At 41.3% G+C, this 18,914-nt stretch overlaps 1 long non-coding RNA gene across 1 annotated transcript; it reads right to left on the bottom strand.

The window, feature by feature from the left end:
• Positions 1 to 1,462: 1,462 nt before the first annotated feature.
• LOC106595937 (uncharacterized) lies at positions 1,463 to 5,428 on the bottom strand. Its single transcript, XR_006763300.1, has 3 exons — positions 5,312 to 5,428; positions 3,354 to 3,452; positions 1,463 to 2,557 (listed from the first exon to the last, which is right to left on the bottom strand). It is a non-coding gene; the product is annotated as an uncharacterized lncRNA (long non-coding RNA).
• Between the last annotated feature and the right edge of the window lie 13,486 nt (positions 5,429 to 18,914).

The raw sequence follows: 18,914 nt of genomic DNA, 5'->3' as shown, positions 1-18,914 counted from the left end.
CATTTCAGAGACAAATAATCATGTTTTTTTCTAAATGCTACATACACAGTAATAATATATCTCTGCCTCACTGTCAGAGAAATCAGTAGTACTGCTAGGTTTTACAGTCAAATGTGACCCGACCGTCTCAATTCGGTCGTATGTAGCAACATTTGAAATAGTGTTTTTTACATTAGATAATTTTACCTTTATTTAACTAGGCAAGTCAGTTAAGAACAAATTCTTATTTACAATGATGGCCTAGGAACAGTGGGTTAACTGCCTTGTTCAGTGGCAGAAAGACAGATATTTTTTTCCTTGTCAGCTCAGGGATTCAATCTACCAACCTTTCCTTTCGGTTACAAGTCCAGCGCTCTAACCTGCGGTAGCCTAGAAAAGTAGAGATTCTCAGCCCCGCCAAAAAGCTTGTGTCAGCACTACGCCTTCTTGTGGATGGAATGAACTACTTACTAGGGACATAAGGTAATGTTATGAAATTGGGCTCCATGTAATTAACTAGTTTTCATCAGAAAAAAAACATTGTTAAAAATGGAATATGTCCAGCCTACTTGAGGCGCCCTGAAAATAATATTCAAAAGATTGGTCCTTGGACACAGAGGGGTTAAACACTAAAGTTACTGTCCATCTAGTGAAGAGAGGAGAACCGGACAGAGGTAGCCAGCATCAGTCAACGAGAGAGGGAGGATAGGATAACTGGGATGCTGCTGGTAGAGTAGCTAGCTAGCTAGCTTACCGAGCTGTACCGACTAGCTAGGATAACTAGGATGCTGCTGGTAGAATAGCTAGCTAGCTTACCGAGCTGTACCGACTAGCTTGGATAACTAGGATGCTGCTGGTAGAGTAGCTAGCTAACTTACCTAGCTGTAAAGACTAGCTACGATAACTAGGATGCTGCTGGTAGAGTATCTAGCTAGCTTACCTAGCTGTACCGACTAGCTAGGATAACTAGGATGCTGCTGGTAGAGTAGCTAGCTAGCTTACCTAGCTGTACCGACTAGCTAGGATGCTGCTGGTAGAGTATCTAGCTAGCTTACCGAGCTGTACCGACTAGCTAGGATAACTAGGATGCTGCTGGTAGAGTAGCTAGCTAGCTTACCTAGCTGTACCGACTAGCTAGGATAACTAGGATGCTACTGGTAGAGTAGCTAGCTAGCTTACCTAGCTGTACCGACTAGCTAGGATAACTAGGATGCTGCTGGTAGAGTAGCTAGCTAGCTTACCTAGCTAGGATAACTAGGATGCTGCTGGTAGAGTAGCTAGCTAGCTTACCTAGCTGTACCGACTAGATAGGATAACTAGGATGCTGCTGGTAGAGTAGCTAGCTAGCTTACCTAGCTGTACCGACTAGCTAGGATATCTAGGATGCTGCTGGTCGAGTAGCTAGCTAGCTAGCTTACCTAGCTGTACCCGACTAGCTAGGATAACTAGGATGCTGCTGGTAGAGTATCTAGCTAGCTTACCTAGCTGTACCGACTAGCTAGGATAACTAGGATGCTGCTGGTAGAGTAGCTAGCTAGCTTACCTAACTGTACCAACAAGCTAGGATAACTAGGATCCTGCTGGTAGAGTAGCTAGCTAGCTTACCTAGCTGTACCGACTAGCTTGGCTAGCTAGCAGGACGTTCGTCTGTCCCTCATCTCGATGATGACGACGAATCCAGTGAACCACAAAATGAAACAAGGATAGAGAGTGAAAAGGATCTGGCTACACTCATACGGTCCCTGACCGTAAAGCAAAAAGGAAATTGAACAATAAAACTTCGGCGTTTCAACACTGTAACAAACTCTGTCGTTATTCCCCAAGATCACCTCAGCCCACTCTGCGCGTAACCGGACAATATGCTTGGCGCCACACCGTACGTGGACGCGGACAGATCTGTTTCTGTACAGGGATGCGGGCAGTTTCAGAACGTGGACATGAGCAGTGCAACACAATCAACTAAACCCAATGTTTACAGTGGGTTAAATTAGTAATATTCATTTTTTATTATTATGTTAAACAAACATTCTACGTTTTTTTATAACAATATTTTCAGATCTAGGCCCATGTCCACAAAGCGTCTCAGAGCAGAAAATTGGTCGTATAAGTACTGAGAATAAAGACATTTTACACTTATGGGTATAAATTAAAGCTATGAATGAAGTCTCTAGTCCCACCTAGTCGGCAGATATTTAGAACACCTCGTGAGCTGTCCTAAGTAGTTAAGAGTTAACAGCAGGTGTCTTGATAATACAATAGAATAATGCAGCGAGTCAGTGGTTCCTGAGCCACATGTAATTGCTTTGCAGTAGTTAAAAATAATGTTTTATATCTCTATATGGTCAATCCATAAATAATATATGTCTTGTGCTTTTGGCAATGATTTATGTATAATACTTATGTATAACAAGTGATACCATGTATGTCTCCAAAGCGTTTTGTCTTCATTTTGGCAGATTAATTTATGCTAATTTCTCAAGATTAACTCAGGTTTTCGTCCAGCGGCTAAGGAGTTGGAGCTGTGGCAGGAGTTGGACCTGTGGTCCAAAGGTGGCTGGTTTATATCCCGGGCCGGGCGCTGGAAAAAACGTGAGGAATTGATCTGACCCCTGGAGGTCTGCTGGGTTCATATCCTCTAAACATTCACCTTTCATTGATCAGAACTCTAGAGGTTCTTCTTCACTGAACCCCAAAATATATATCACTTTTAGTGGTTCCATATATTAAGGAAGTGATAGAAGCCTTTTTGGTTCTATAAGGAACCTTCTTTTCTGAGTGTAAAATTAACACGTTTTTCTTTTGATTATTTAATTATCCACATCATGTTATTTCAAGTTCTCCCTTGGGAGCACAACATCACATTGTTAAAAAAATTATCCTAAATTTGGCATGGCTATAAATTGGGCAATTGAAGACATCTAGGGCGTAATCTGTGTTCGATGAAAATGAACATTGAATGCAACGTTATGGGCAACATTATTGGCAAGGGACTTGATGCCTACTATGCCAAAGCTATTTAGAGTTGTTAAACGGGTGTGAAGAGTGTGTTGATATAACGGGAATATTGTCAAAATTCTTCTTGTAACAACGATCAGAATTGGTAAAGAAAATATGCATTCCATTATATTAGGCAATAATTAAGAGTAGGCAAAGTGGTCGTGTCATGTGAAAATTCTATCAAATGTGTTACATTGCAACGAGTACAGTCAGGGTGCCGTGGAGCCCCTGCAGTACCTCCACAGACCCCGGATTGAGAACCCCTGATTTAGCAGATGCTCTTATCCAGAGAGATTTACAGTAACTGCATTCATCTTAAGATAGCTATTTATTTTGGAAATAAAGTTAATAAATTCTTCATAAAATTGTCATCTTACCTCTTAGCTTTGGTGTCATGTCCCCCAGAGAGATGCATTTTAGAGGCAGGGCCCCCCTCCTCTCTCTCCCCAGAGAGACTCATTTTAGAGCACTGACCCCTAAACAGAGATCCAACATGTTGATTGTGGTCAACACAGGGACAACTAAACAGAGATCCAGCATGTTGGTTGTGGTTAACACAGTGACAACTAAACAGAGATCCAGCATGTTGGTTGTGGTTAACACAGTGACAACTAAACAGAGATCCAACAGTGACTAATTCTTGAATGTCAATTGTTCTCATTCATTCATTATCTCTTTGAGAAATATATTTTTAACAACTTTCTCTTTTACTTCTCTACATTCATGAAGAAAAAGATGTACTATTTACTCCATACATTTTCCCTGACACCCAAAAGTACTCGTTACATGTTGAATGCTTAGCAGGACAGAAAACGGTCCAATTTGAACACTTATCAAGAGAACATCCCTACTGCCTCTGATCTGGAGGACTAACTAAACAGAGAACATCCCTGGTCATCCCTACTGCCTCTGATCTGGAGGACTAACTAAACAGAGAACATCCCTGGTCATCCCTACTGCCTCTGATCTGGAGGACTCACTAAACAGAGAACATCCCTGGTCATCCCTACTGCCTCTGATCTGGAGGACTCACTAAACAGAGAACATCCCTGGTCATCCCTACTGCCTCTGATCTGGAGGACTCACTAAACAGAGAACATCCCTGGTCATCCCCTACGGTCTCTGATCTGGAGGACTCACTAAACAGAGAACATCCCTGGTCATCCCTACTGCCTCTGATCTGAAGGACTCACTAAACAGAGAACATCCCTGGTCATCCCTGCCTCTGATCTGGAGGACTCACTAAACACAAATGCTTCATTTTTAAATGATGTCTGAGTGTTGGAGTGTGACCCTGGCTATCCGTAAATTAAAATAACAAGAAAATTGTGCCGTCTGGTTTGCTTAATAAAAGGAATTTTAAATTATCACTACTTTACTTTTACTTTTGATGCTTAAGTATATTTTAGCAATTACATTTACTTTTGATACTTAATTATATTTGAAACCAAATACTTTGACTTTTACTGAAGAAGTATTTTACTGGGTGACTTTCACTTTTAATTGAGTCATTTTCTATTAAGGTGTCTTTACTTTTAGTCCAGTATGAGAATTGCGTACTTTTTCCACCACTGTTCTAACGTTCTAGAGACATATGAGCCACAGTTTCAACAGACATTTTGTAACTGCGTGGGCTACAAAGTTACTTTCAGTTTCATATAAGGAAATAAAACAACGGTCACAGGGTGAATTTGTTTTGCATTGCCCGGCTCCCCGGGTGCGCAGAGTTTACGCATTTTAGACCATTCCATTGGTCCTTAAAGAAAAACTCCACTCACCTGTAGCACCGGGCCATGCAAAACGAACTTCCCACTGTCGCAGGGCACTGAGACACAGAGTTCTAAACCCAGACGCGTTTCTTCAAGACATCTCTCTTACATTATTTTAGCTAAACATATAATTTACTGGAAACCAAGTTTAGCTGTGTTTTTTCCTCCAGAATGTGAGTTACTGTAGGACTATAATAATTGTTAACAGGCCTACAAACCCAAAAGGTTTTAATTATTTGAGAATGTTAATTTGTATGCCTCAAATATTAAACTGTCATAAAATATTTAATGATTAGTTGAATCAGGTGTGTACGTGCTGGTAAGAACAAAAGGATTGAGAAACCCTGAGATAAACATTAAACCATATAATGTAAAAGCTCCTCCGCCATCTTTACCAGACGTTTTACTGATAACATGTAGACCTACTGATTAGTTTCCACTTTGAAAACTGCTGTCTGTCAGCAACTCAGCTCAAGTAGCAGTTCTACTAACTAGTAATATCTCATTCCTAGTATTCATTCTCTTACTCTGTCCATTAGAATAGATTATTGTTCAGAAATACTTACTTTATTTTTCAATAATCTCCATGTAGTGTTTTCTGCTCTGTCGTCTCAAAATGGATCCTGAACAAAAGAACAACTTTACTTTCGGTTTCAATCAGCCGTCTCCCCACCCTGAAAATAAAGTGTTTTATTGGTATCTTCCACTAGATGGCAGTAAATACCTGCTGTAACTACACTTTATAACTATGTGTTCTGTTTCATACAGGCAGTGTCCCAGAGTTGGATTGCTGATCTAGGATCAGGTCCCCCTCTCCATGTAATCTGATTCATTATGATATAGGATCAGGTCCCCCTCTCCATGTAATCTGATTCATTATGATCTAGGATCAGGTCCCCCCTCTCCATGTAATCTGATTCATTATGATCTAGGATCAGGTCCTCCTCTCCATGTAATCTGATTCATTATGACATAGGATCAGGTCCCCCCTCTCCATGTAATCTGATTCATTATGATCTAGGATCAGGTCCTCCTCTCCATGTAATCTGATTCATTATGACATAGGATCAGGTCCCCCCCTCTCCATGTTATCTGATTCATTATGATCTAGGATCAGGTCCCCCCTCTCCATGTAATCTGATTCATTATGATCTAGGATCAGGTCCCCCTCTCGATGTAATCTGATTCATTATGATCTAGGATCAGGTCCCTCCTCTCCATGTAATCTGATTCATTATGATCTAGGATCAGGTCCCTCCTCTCCATGTAATCTGATTCATTATGATCTAGGATCAGGTCCCCCTCTCCATTTAATCTGATTCATTATGATCTAGGATCAGGTCCCCCTCTCCATGTAATCTGATTCATTATGACATAGGATCAGGTCCCCCTCTCCAAGTAATCTGATTCATTATGATCTAGGATCAGGTCCCCCCTCTCCATGTAATCTGATTCATTATGATCTAGGATCAGGTCCCCCTCTCCATGTAATCTGATTCATTATGATCTAGGATCAGGTCCCCCCTCTCCATGTAATCTGATTCATTATGATCTAGGATCAGGTCCCTCCTCTCCATGTAATCTGATTCATTATGATCTAGGATCAGGTCCCTCCTCTCAATGTAATCTGATTCATTATGACATAGGATCAGGTCCCCCCCTCTCCATGTAATCTGATTCATTATGATCTAGGATCAGTTCCCCCTCTCCATGTAATCTGATTCATTATGATCTAGGATTGGGTCCCCCCCTCTCCATGTAATCTGATTCATTATGATCTAGGATCAGGTCCCCCCCTCTCCATGTAATCTGATTCATTATGATCTAGGATCAGGTCCTTCCTCTTCTTGAGAGAACTAATCCAAAATGAGTCGAACTAACCCAAAATTAGTCGAAAGGCTAAGTGATTCTCTTCCTGAGAAGAAGCTGACACCCTTCAAACAGAGCAAAAAAAGTGGTCCCAAAAATATGTCAAAATGAATACAAAAATGATACAGCTGTCTTTAATAAGATCAAACTGAACTAACTGCTATCTTGAAATGTTGAAAAATTGTTTTTAAATCGCTCAGTCTTATCACTCAATATGAGTCAAAATCTGTCACTTCCAGGAGTGCTCATTTTGTCAAAAATGAAAAAAATGAAAAAAATAACAACTCACAGCTGTGTTAATAGACCCAACTCAAACATCTGCTATCTTGAAATGTCCAAAAAGGTATTTAAATGGGCCTACCAGTAGGGCTGGGCGATATATCGATATAAAAAATATATCGATATATTTTAAATGTGATATGAAATTAGACCATTTCGCATATATCGATATAGTTGAAATTTGCGCTTTGATCCTTGCTCCAAGCAAGCTGCAGACCCGGAGCTCTCTGCGCTGCTCCCCGCGCCTCCTCTTTCATGCACAGAGGGCGGAGGGGCAGGAACAGACACTTCAACAAACATGGAGGAAGCAACAGCGTCTGCGGAGCGTTTTGACGAGGAATTGGTTAGTAAAAGAAAAAGCATTGGCTCAGTCATTTGGAGATGGTTCGGATTCAAAGTATCAGATGAGCAACAAAATCACGTTATATGTAGGCAGTGCCATAAAAAAAGTTACAGCCAGGGGTGGAAGCACTACCAATCTTTTTCACCACCTAAAACAGTGGCACAAACTGCAATACGAAGAGTGTGTGAAACTGCGCGCTGCAGAAGCCCCAGCCGCAAGCCGTCGACAACCCGAAAAAGCCCCGAAACAAAGCTCACTGCAAACTTCATTTTCCCGCAGTGTGCCTTTATGAAAAGAAAATTGGCAAGTGGTGTACTATAACTACAGCGGTGTCCTATCACATTGCTAAAGATATGGTCCCTGTTGCAACTGTGGAACAAGTCGGATTCAAAAAGCTACTGAAAACTATGGACCCGAGATATGAGCTTCCCAACTACTTTACACGAGAAGCACTGCCACAAATGTCCACTGAAGTCAGGCAGAGCCTTGCTGACCGGCTCGCTAACGGGACCCATTTTGGCGTTGACCAGCGATATGTGGGTCGAGCAGGACAATGTGAGCCTTTACATGAAGCGTGACATGTTCACTTCATTCAACGACTGGGGAGATGAAAACAGCGTCGTGTCTCCAAAACAAGTTATTTCCCCCCAGGATCACACCGGTGAGCATATAGCTGAGGCCTCGCAGGACGCAAGCTGGGAAACTCCAAGAAAAGCATCCGGTTGCTATAACAACCGCCAACGGGAGCGACGTGGTCAGAGCGGTGGAGCTGAACGATGAGGATGCAGTGCTTCGGTCAGACTACACTTGGCTATTGGGGAGTGCAGTGTTTTATTAAGGAGTATTCACATATTTTACTTTAAAGAAAAAACATATTAAAATATTAGTTTTTTATTATTTTCCTTTGTGTCTGTCTGCAACTTGTTTTGTTTTATGCTGCTGTCTTGGCCAAAAATTGATTAAGTAGATTAATAAAACACAAAACATAAAGTGCTAAAAGTAAAATCATTTACAATACAGGATGGTAGATTTCAGAACCATATTTATTAGGTTATTGGATAAGAATTAGTGATGCATTGATGTGTTTACCACTTTAATGTTACAGCTGGTAAAGGTGAGGTAATTATGACTTTAAAATGCTGGTTAGCCTGTTGATATCATCAAGGTAACATATTTAGTTATTATGATAGACTATAGTTTTTTCTCTGGATTGAAGAGCCAACTGCAAAGTAACTAGAAACTAATGTTGACACGTAGGTAGGCCTAAACATTGTGGAGTTTTTAGTGGAGTAGAAATATGAAGTAGCATTAAATACTAAGCATAAATACTAAGAACAACAACAAGAACGAAACATCAGTAAATGTACATACAGTATAGTCATCATTTATAAATTATACACAAATAATAATACATAAAAATCACTTACAGGATTCAAATTCAGAAAATAAATGAATATAATATTTGATATTTATGATTAGCACTGGCGTTGATTTAAAAAAAAATAAACTATGAAACAAGAAAATATGAATGTAGAATATTTCTAAAGCTTGATTTTGGAAAGCACTTAGTTGTATGAGTGTGTTAAAGTGAAAACAGAGTCAAATTTCTCGCATAAGCACATTTGTTTAATCGTTTTTTTATGTTTCTGACAGGACATGGCATGAATGACAAGCGCGTCACCCGGGCCATTTCTCTGTGCAAGAGAATTGTAAGCTGTTTTTGGTACAGCTGGAAGAAAAGGAGACATCTTGCTGAAGTCCAGATTCAGCTGGGTCTGCCAAGTCACCAACTCATAACCGAGTCTGCCACACGCTGGGGATCAAGGCAGCAGATGATAGAGAGAGTCCTGGAGCAGGAAGGAGCACTGGCCAAAGTCCTGTCTAATGACAAAAAGACCAGGCACCTTGTCCCTACCTGGCAGGACTTAGAGGTCCTAGAAGCAGTCCAAAAGGTCCTGAAACCTCTCCAGGACTTTACCGATGCTTTGTCAGGTGAGGAGTACGTCACTCTATCATATGTAAAACCTGTGCTGCACCTTTTTAACGAAAGTCTCCTGGCATGTGAAGAGGGTGATAGCGAGCTTTGCAAATCGATCAAGACCAGCATTGTTGAGTACCTCAACCGCAAGTATTCTGACCCAGCCACTACTGACCTATTGGAGATGGCTTCATTTGTGGATCCACGCTTCAGGGCCACCTATATCCCAAGTGAAAAAGTTGATGCATTGAAGCACAGAGCTGTCTTGGAGGTGGAGACGCTACTGGCTGATCAGAGCAGCTGTCAACCGCCTTACCTACGTGTGCCAACTGTGCCTGAGCCTGCAGATGGAGAAGCAGCAGTGGCACCAAAAGCTAAGACATTGGCAAGCTTCTTCAAGCAGCGCACAGCCACCACCACTGCACCACCAACCAAGAGGGAGGCTATTGAAAATGAACTGTCAAGTTACTTGCAGTCAGCAAGTGTGGAGAGTGACACTGATCCCCTCAAGTGGTGGAAGGATCATGAAGTTGTCTTTCCAGCTCTGAGCCACCTGGCAAAAAAAAGTATCTCTTGGTACCAGCTACCAGTTCACCCTCCGAAAGGGTTTTCAGCTGCAGTGGCAATATCGTGACCTGCCACAGAGCATCTCTGAAGCCGGATGCCGTTGACAGGCTGGTGTTTCTCGCACAAAATCTTTAAACGAAGGAGGACACGCTTGTCTTCTAATGTCTACCTCAAGACAGCATTACTGTTTATCAAAGTAAAAAAAGAGGGGGAAAATGTTTATTGAGTTGATAGTCTGTTTCTTGTGCAACTGGTTGAGGCTGTTCAGATAAGAAATTGAGTTAACAAAAAAGCAAATGGTAATCTCAGGCTGATGTTTAAAACACATTTTGTCAAACTGAGCACTTTATTTTGTTCTTTATTTATATATAATTGCTGCCCTTACTAGGGTTTGTCATATTTTATTATTTTGTAATGTTCGTTATTTGCATCTGTGGATTTGTTAGAAAGGAGAAGAAATCTGTAATTTGATTTTAATAAGCCATTTAAAGTTGTCAAACTAAAAAAAAAGTTGACTTTTCTCATAAATATATATAATATTTATTTCAGAAAAGATAGGCCTATTTTATTTTATAGGCTATTTTTGTTTAAGATATTTGTATTTATTTAAATGTGCACCTTATGGAGCTTTGATTTCCAAAAGGTCGTCCTGTTGTTCTACAGTGTTTATGTTTACATGTTGTTGTTATTTGAACAGCTGAGCATTTAATCTGAACCAGGTGAAGAGCCCTGTTTATTATTTATTCATTTGATTTTTCAACTGTTCACTGAAATAGCCGCTTTCAATAAAACTACTTGAGACATGTCATATCTGGCTTTGACTTTGACTGAACATTTGCTCTCACTTTGCAGAAAAAAATATCAGGATATATATCTTATATCGATATTCAGCCTAAATATATCGGAATATGACTTTTGGTCCATATCGCCCAGCCCTGCCTACCAGACATCTTCTTGAGAGAAGATAAGGTCAGAGACTCCTGTCTTACTCTCCGTCATGTTGAAATAGGTTCTCCTGTCTTACTCTCCGTCATGTTGAAATAGGTTCTCCTGTCTTACTCTCCGTCATGTTGAAATAGGTTCTCCTGTCTTACTCTCCGTCATGTTGAAATAGGTTCTCCTGTCTTACTCTCTGTCATGTTGAAATAGGTTCTCCTGTCTTACTCTCTGTCATGTTGAAATAGGTTCTCCTGTCTTACTCTCCGTCATGTTGAAATAGGTTCTCCTGTCTTACTTTCTGTCATGTTGAAATAGGTTTGTTCTTCTTGAGAGAACTAACCCAAAATTAGTCCAACTAACCCAAAATTAGTCGAAAGGCTAAGGGATTCTCTTCCTGAGAAGAAGCTGACAGCCTTCAAACAGAGCAAAAAAAGTGGTCCCAAACAATATGTCAAAATGAATAAAATAATTATACCTTAAGTTGCAACTTATTCTGTTTAGGTTTAACCTCTATGGGCTAGGTGGGACGCTTGCACCTACTAAAGTGTTTTTAAATAGGCATCCTATCATTTGAAAATTAGTCGAAAGGCTAAGTGATTCTCCTCCTGAGAAGAAGTTGACAGCCTTCAAACAGAGCAAAAAAAGTGGTCCCAAACAATATGTCAAAATGAATAAAAAAATGATACAGCTGTCTTTAATAAGATCAAACTGAACTAACTGCTATCTTGAAATGTTGAAAAAGTGTTTTTAAATAGCTCAGTCTTATCACTCAATATGAGTCAAAATCTGTCACTTCCAGGAGTGCTCATTTTGTCAAAAATGAAAAAAATAACAACTCACAGCTGTGTTAATAGACCCAACTCAAACATCTGCTATCTTGAAATGTCCAAAAAAGGTATTTAAATGGGCCTACCAGACATCTTCTTGAGAGAAGATAAGGCCAGGGATCTCTCTGGTTACCCACAAAGCAATTTCCTCCTTTGGCCGCCTCTTCTTCCAGTTCTCTGCTGCCAATGACTGGAACGAACTACAAAAATCTCTGAAACTGGAAACACATATCTCCCTCACTAGCTTTAAGCACCAGCTGTCAGAGCAGCTCACAGATTACTGCACCTGTACATAGCCCATCTATAATTTAGCCCAACTACTTCTTCCCCTACTGTATTTATTTATTTATTTATTTTGCTCCTTTGCACCCCATTATTTCTATGTCTACTTTGCACTTTCTTCCACTGCATATCTACCATTCCAGTGTTTTACTTGCTATATTGTATTTACTTTGCCACTATGGCCTTTTTTTTGCCTTTACCTCCCTTATCTCACCTCATTTGCTCACATTGTATATAGACTTATTTTTTAACTGTATTATTGACTGTATGTTTGTTTTACTCCATGTGTAACTCTGTGTTGTTGTATGTTGTCGAGCTGCTTTGCTTTATCTTGGCCAGGTCGCAATTGTAAATGAGAACTTGTTCTCAACTTGCCTACCTGGTTAAATAAAGGTGAAATAAATACAAATGTATATACTGTATTCCAGTCCTGGTTCATCCTATATAACTACTGCTGTCCACTTCATATGTATATACTGTATTCCAGTCATGGTTCATCCTATATAACTACTGCTGTCCACTTCATATGTATATACTGTATTCTAGTCATGGTTCATCCTATATAACAACTGCTGCCCACTTCATATGTATATACTGTATTCTAGTCCTGGTTCATCCTATATAACTACTGCTGTCCACTTCATATGTATATACTGTATTCCAGTCATGGTTCATCCTATATAACTACTGCTGTCCACTTCATATGTATATACTGTATTCTAGTCCTGGTTCATCCTATATAACTACTACTGTACATCTACTATTCTTCAGATATACTACAGATGTACTCCAAATTGTCTATGCATCACATCACAGTACACAGTGTATATATATATATATATATATCATTGCTTGTCCTAATATTTTCATTGACTTTTTAGATTTGCCCTCTGTGAGCTAGGAACACAAGCATTGTTAGATATTACTGCACTGTTGGAGCTGGGAACACAAGCATTGTTAGATATTACTGCACTGTTGGAGCCAGGAACACAAGCATTGTTAGATATTACTGCACTGTTGGAGCCAGGAACACAAGCATTGTTAGATATTACTGCACTGTTGGAACCCAGGAACACAAGCATTTCACTTCACCCACAATAACATCTGATAAATATGTGTATGAAACCAATAAAATAAAATGTGATTGTATTGTTGAAAGTGTTAGATAATTCTCAATCCGTGTTGTGTCTTGTCTAAGAACAGCCCTTAGCCGTGGTTCTGTATAATAACCATATATCACACCTCCTCAGGACTTATTGATTTATAAGGCATTATAAAGGTGATTAAAATAATGATACATACGTACTTCATAGAAAACTGTTACCCTTCATATATTCTAACAACTCACATTTTAAGATTCATTATGTCATTTGTTCCATGTTAAGGGCTCTAACATTGGAACAAAACTATTTGTCTCCCTCTTGATGTTGCTTGCAGTTCCTCTCTCTCTTCCTCCCTCCCTCTAACCCCACCCTCCCTCTAACCCCACCCCTCTGGCAGAACCAGGAAGTCCATCCCCCTTCACAAACTCTCTTCTGAGGAAACGAAACTGATCTGAGTCTCTGTGTCGTCTGTCTGTGTGAGAGTGAACAACCGTCCAAATGGCTCAACAGGGAGTTCTGCTGGACCAGGACCAGTTCTGTTGTTCTGTCTGTCTGGATCTACTGAAGGAACCAGTCACCATCCCCTGTGGACACAGTTACTGTAGGAGCTGTATTGAGGGCTGCTGGGATCAGGATGTTCTGAAAGGGGTCTATAGCTGTCCTCAGTGCAGACAGACCTTCAGTCCGAGGCCTACGCTGAGTAAAAATAACATGTTGGCTGAGCTGGTGGAGAAACTGAAGAAGACAGGACTCCAGGCTGCTCCCCCTCCTGCTCTGTGCTATGCTGGACCTAGAGATGTGGCGTGTGATGTCTGCACTGGGACCAGAAAGCAGAAAGCCCTCATGTCCTGTCTGGTGTGTCTGGCCTCTTACTGTGAGACTCACCTCCAATCTCACTACGAATCTCCTGCTTTGAAGAAGCACAAGCTGGTCAAAGCCACCGCACAACTACAGGAGAAGATCTGCTCTCATCATGACAAACTGCTGGAGGTTTACTGTCGTACCGATCAGCAGTGTATCTGTCTGATGTGTACAATGGATGAACATAAAGGCCATGATACAGTGTCAGCTGCAGCAGAGAGGACTGAGAAACAGGTAAGACCAGAACAACTTGTTGGTGACTGTCTGATAAACAAAGAATTAAAGATACAGTAGGAACTAAGGCTGTTTGAATATGAGATCATTCAAATGAAATGAATCCTCAGCAGAACAAATATGAACACAAACCTTGAGTATATTGATATGTCAACCCAGATTCTCCAGATGTATCACCATTTTATAATGTCAAACACTATTATCATTCTGAATGGCCTTTTATGAGTCCAAAGTTCAGTCTCAACCTGTTGATACATGTAGTCCTACCATAAAAACTATAATCATTCACATAGCAACAAATAAATATCATTTAGTAAATGGACCATCCATTTTTTAGACCTTCCTCTCTATGGGCCCTATGTCACATTACTATACTATTGATCTACTGGACTAATAAAGCTTGATAGCTCATTGAAGAGTGATTCTCCACAGAGGCAGCTGGGGATGAGTCAGCAGAAGGTCCAGCAGAGATTCCAGGAGAGAGAGAAGGAGCTGAAGGAGCTCCAACAGGCTGTGGAGTCTCTCAAGGTGAGTATTGTTGACCAGAGGAGACACACCATTTCACCTGTCTCCTCCAGTCAGAGAGAGAGAGAGGTAGAGGGGCCCCTATCCAATCCCACTGACCCCACTGTTGGGAACAGGTTGTCACTGCTGAGGCAGTGAAGAAAGTAGAGGAGGATGGGTCAAGGCTGAGGGATCCTGAGAGGATCCCTGTGAGTAGTAGATCTGTGACAGCACAGAGGGATGGGCCAACCAGTGATATATGCTTCAGTAAGGTTGGCTTCTTAGTGTTCATAGCAAATGGTTATCAACTGTACTGCAGAAATGGAATGTAAATCACAGAAAAAAAAATGTTTTGGTGGCAGCTGCAGAGAAGTATTTGGTCATACTAGATTTGACTTCAGAAGAGTTCCAGTGTGTGTTGAGTGGTGGTGTCCCGTCCTCCCAGGTCGTTGGCCTGGTGCAGGAGCAGATAGGGTCAAAGTAGTGGAATGGGGTAGTGGGTTTTAATGAGTGTAGGGTTAGTTGGCCTGGTGCAGGAGCAGATAGGGTCAAAGTAGTGGAATGGGGTAGTGGGTTTTTAATGAGTGTAGGGTTAGTTGGCCTGGTGCAGGAGCAGATAGGGTCAAAGTAGTGGAATGGGGTAGTGGGTTTTAATGAGTGTAGGGTTAGTTGGCCTGGTGCAGGAGCAGATAGGGTCAAAGTAGTGGAATGGGGGTAGTGGGTTTTAATGAGTGTAGGGTTAGTTGGCCTGGTGCAGGAGCAGATAGGGTCAAAGTAGTGGAATGGGGTAGTGGGTTTTAATGAGTGTAGGGTTAGTTGGCCTGGTGCAGGAGCAGATAGGGTCAAAGTAGTGGAATGGGGGTAGTGGGTTTTAATGAGTGTAGGGTTAGTTGGCCTGGTGCAGGAGCAGATAGGGTCAAAGTAGTGGAATGGGGTAGTGGGTTTTAATGAGTGTAGGGTTAGTTGGCCTGGTGCAGGAGCAGATAGGGTCAAAGTAGTGGAATGGGGGTAGTGGGTTTTTAATGAGTGTAGGGTTAGTTAGAAGGGTGTTTTTTAGTATTATCATAATTTCCCCTTTTCCCATTTTGTATCCCATAATATCATGTATTTATATTATAGTCCAGTTGAGGCAGGTGAGATGCCTTTGGATATACGACGTAATAAATTGTCATTAGCTTATTGGGTTGAAAGGCTGTGAGGTTGAGCATCCCACTGCTACTGTTCTAGATGACTGTTGGGAATATACTAGTAGACAAGGCAGTGGTTTTGGTTGGACAGTTGGAAAGCTTGCTGATGAGAGTAGTTTCAGGGAGTTGGAGGTTGGCCCTTTCTGTGGTGATAGGGGATGTTCCTCCATGGTTACTCCCAGATCCTGTTGTTGATCTAACCTTGGTAGACAAAAGGAAAGATTGGGTCAGAAGTCAGTGATAAAGGGAAACTGGTTGACAATTACATTGGTAGAAGTTGTTATGCTTTTTTACCTCTTTTCACAGATGGATCCAAGGGCCCAGATAGTGGGCCCACAGGAGCAGGTGTTTACCTTCCTGAATGTGATGTGCAGATATGTAGAAGACTAACAGATGAACTGTCAGTGTACTCAGTTGAACTGTTGGTGATAATAGTTGTCCTCCAGTGGGTGGAGGACGTACAGCCTGTTAGAATTATAGTATCCTCAGATTCTCTGTCTGTATTGAATAGTTTATCATCTGGTAAATCTATTAGGAGTGACCTACTATTGGAGGTATTAATGTTATTATGGAGAATTGAGAGAATGGGTCTAGTAGTGAGATTATGCTGGGTCCCAGCACATTCAGGTGTGGAATGGAATGAAATTGTAGACTAGTTAGCTAAAATAACTTTAAAACAAGATATAATATATATTAATGTTCCACTGGGTAGAGGTGAGGACAAATGTGAGATCAGAGACATTTTGATAGATGTGTGGCAGAAGAGATGGGACTCTGAGCACAAGGGACGGCATTTATATGTCCTCTAAAGAAAGGTCGGTGGACCAAGGTTCAAAGGTCAGATTAGGAAGGAAGAGGTGGTGTTTCCTCGATTGTGTTTAGGACATTGTACATTGAACTGGTCCTTCCATCTGGTTGGCGGCATGTGAATGGTTTGTGTCTGGAGGGTATTGTCAATGAAACGGTGGAGCATGTGTTGTTATAGTGTTGTAAGGATGTTGAAGAGAGGGAAAGATTGAAGTGTAGGGTCATTGAGGTTGGATGGGGTTGGATGGGGGGTTGGAAGGGATTTGGGGGATGGGGGAGGGTCTATTAGAAGTTAGTAGGGATCTTTTTTATTTTCTCAGAAGTACTGAGTTAGGTAGGAGGATTTAGAAATGGTGTAAACCGTGATTGAACACACTCCAGCACAGTAGGAGGCGCCACGCTCCTTTAACGTTGGTTTGAGGACCGCCATTATACCATAGAAGAAGAAGAAGTTGGTAACGTGAGGTTTTGTCGTTCGTGAAGAGTGCAGCTATTCTTTTGCCTATTTTCCAAATGTATTTTGTCATGGTGGGAGGGTTTGTTTATCGGTTTCCGCTGTTTATCGGTTAGAGTTGAGGAGGGAGTAGGGTAGTTTGATGTCCTCAACCGAGTGGAGAAGAAACGCTGTCTCTTCAGGTGCGTTGTGGAGAATGGTGTGGAGGAATTATTGATCCTGGTCGGTGAACAGGTGGGAGAGGAACATATACACTCTGTATCCAGAATGAACAAGGCGGTGGTTGTGGTAATGTAAAAGGTGAGTCTTGTTACCCGGCTAGTTACCAGTATGATTTATGTGAGGGGTTGTGTTGGTGCTGATTTCGACAAGAGTAGTGGTGTCTAATCTGCCTCCGTTTATTACCACCGAACAGATCCGTAAAGAGTTGGTTCGTTTTGCTAAATGTGGAAGTGTTTTTCTGAACGAAATTCAAGGTTAAACAGGGGAGGGGTGGTACACAGGGTTTGTTAGCACAGAGGAGCCCTTGTAGGTAACCTTGTAGGTTTACCTCAGGTAACTTATTATTAACTATCCTTGTAGGTTTACCTCAGGTAACTGATTATTAACTAACCTTGTAGGTTTACCTCAGGTAACTTATTATTAACTATCCTTGTAGGTTTACCTCAGGTAACTTATTATTAACTATCCTTGTAGGTTTACCTCAGGTAACTTATTATTAACTATCCTTGTAGGTTTACCTCAGGTAACTTATTATTAACTATCCTTGTAGGTTTACCTCAGGTAACTTATTATTAACTAACCTTGTAGGTTTACCTCAGGTAACTTATTATTAACTAGGTTACAGCTACTTGGTGAGGAAGCTCACTGTTCACCTGGTTATAGATTGTAGTGACCTACAGGGATGGTTGGCGCAAAGCCTTCAAACGTTAAACATGTTCTGGTCATGGTTAACTGTATATATATATTTTTTATATATAAAAGGTGTAAATTCTCAACAAATCGCATGTCCCTGTTCTCTTTTTCAAGATGTGGCCGATTTAAACAGTCAGAAGAAAGAAAAAAAGAAATAACCTTATTTTATTTGTTTCTAAATGGCTGCTGGGTAATATGATAATCGTTGAAATCTGTTGGTTCGTAGACATCAAATAGAGAGAATGCTGCGCAGGTTCACTGAGATGTAAACCTAATGGATAGGTGGAGATCATTGTATATTGTATACTATCATAGTAGCTGAGATTCTGCTGAGTCCCAGCACATTCAGGTGTGGAATGGAATGAAATTGTAGACTAGTTAGCTAAAACAATGGGGAAAGTTTTTACCAATTGTTGGTAGTTAAAACGTTAAAACGTAAACCAGTTATTATTATAATACATTTTTTTATGGCTTGGTCCTAAGAACAGGTTTTAGTGGTAAATTAAAAAGGGAGACAGTTTTTGGTGCCATTTATGGAAAACTGAATTGGGTTTGTGGCTGGATCAGCAGCTCTTCATCATGCGGCCGGAGAGACTCAATACAACAGGGGTCTCTGATTTCTATGCTGCAGTACTGAGGGCCTGGCAGCTGCTGAGACCCACACGAGAGGAGGGGGGTGTGGTGCCTGGGCCGTGGGTCTGGGAGGAACCACTGATCACTGGGTTTGGTGGACCTGGAGAGCAGGGTGGCAGCGTTCTGACTCAAAGCAGCACAGAGGCTACTGTACCGTACGGAGGTGGGCTTAGCGGGAGGGAAGGGGCATCAGAGGCAGGGGGTTGTGGGGGCTGAGAGCATGGCAGGGTATAGGTGGAGGGTGCTTTATAAGCTCCCAGTGCTGGAAAGGTCAGGGGTTATCCAGTGGAGGGTATTACATGGAGCCCTGGACACCAATAGCTGATTGGCTCGGGTTGACCTGGGAGTTGGGGAGGGGTTGTCCGTTTTCTACAATGACAGACTGTT

Source organism: Salmo salar, unplaced genomic scaffold, assembly GCF_905237065.1.
Source record: "Salmo salar unplaced genomic scaffold, Ssal_v3.1, whole genome shotgun sequence".
Taxonomy (NCBI): Eukaryota; Metazoa; Chordata; class Actinopteri; order Salmoniformes; family Salmonidae; genus Salmo; species Salmo salar.
Note: the sequence above shows the minus strand (reverse complement) of the source record. Positions and strands in the feature narration are given on the sequence as shown.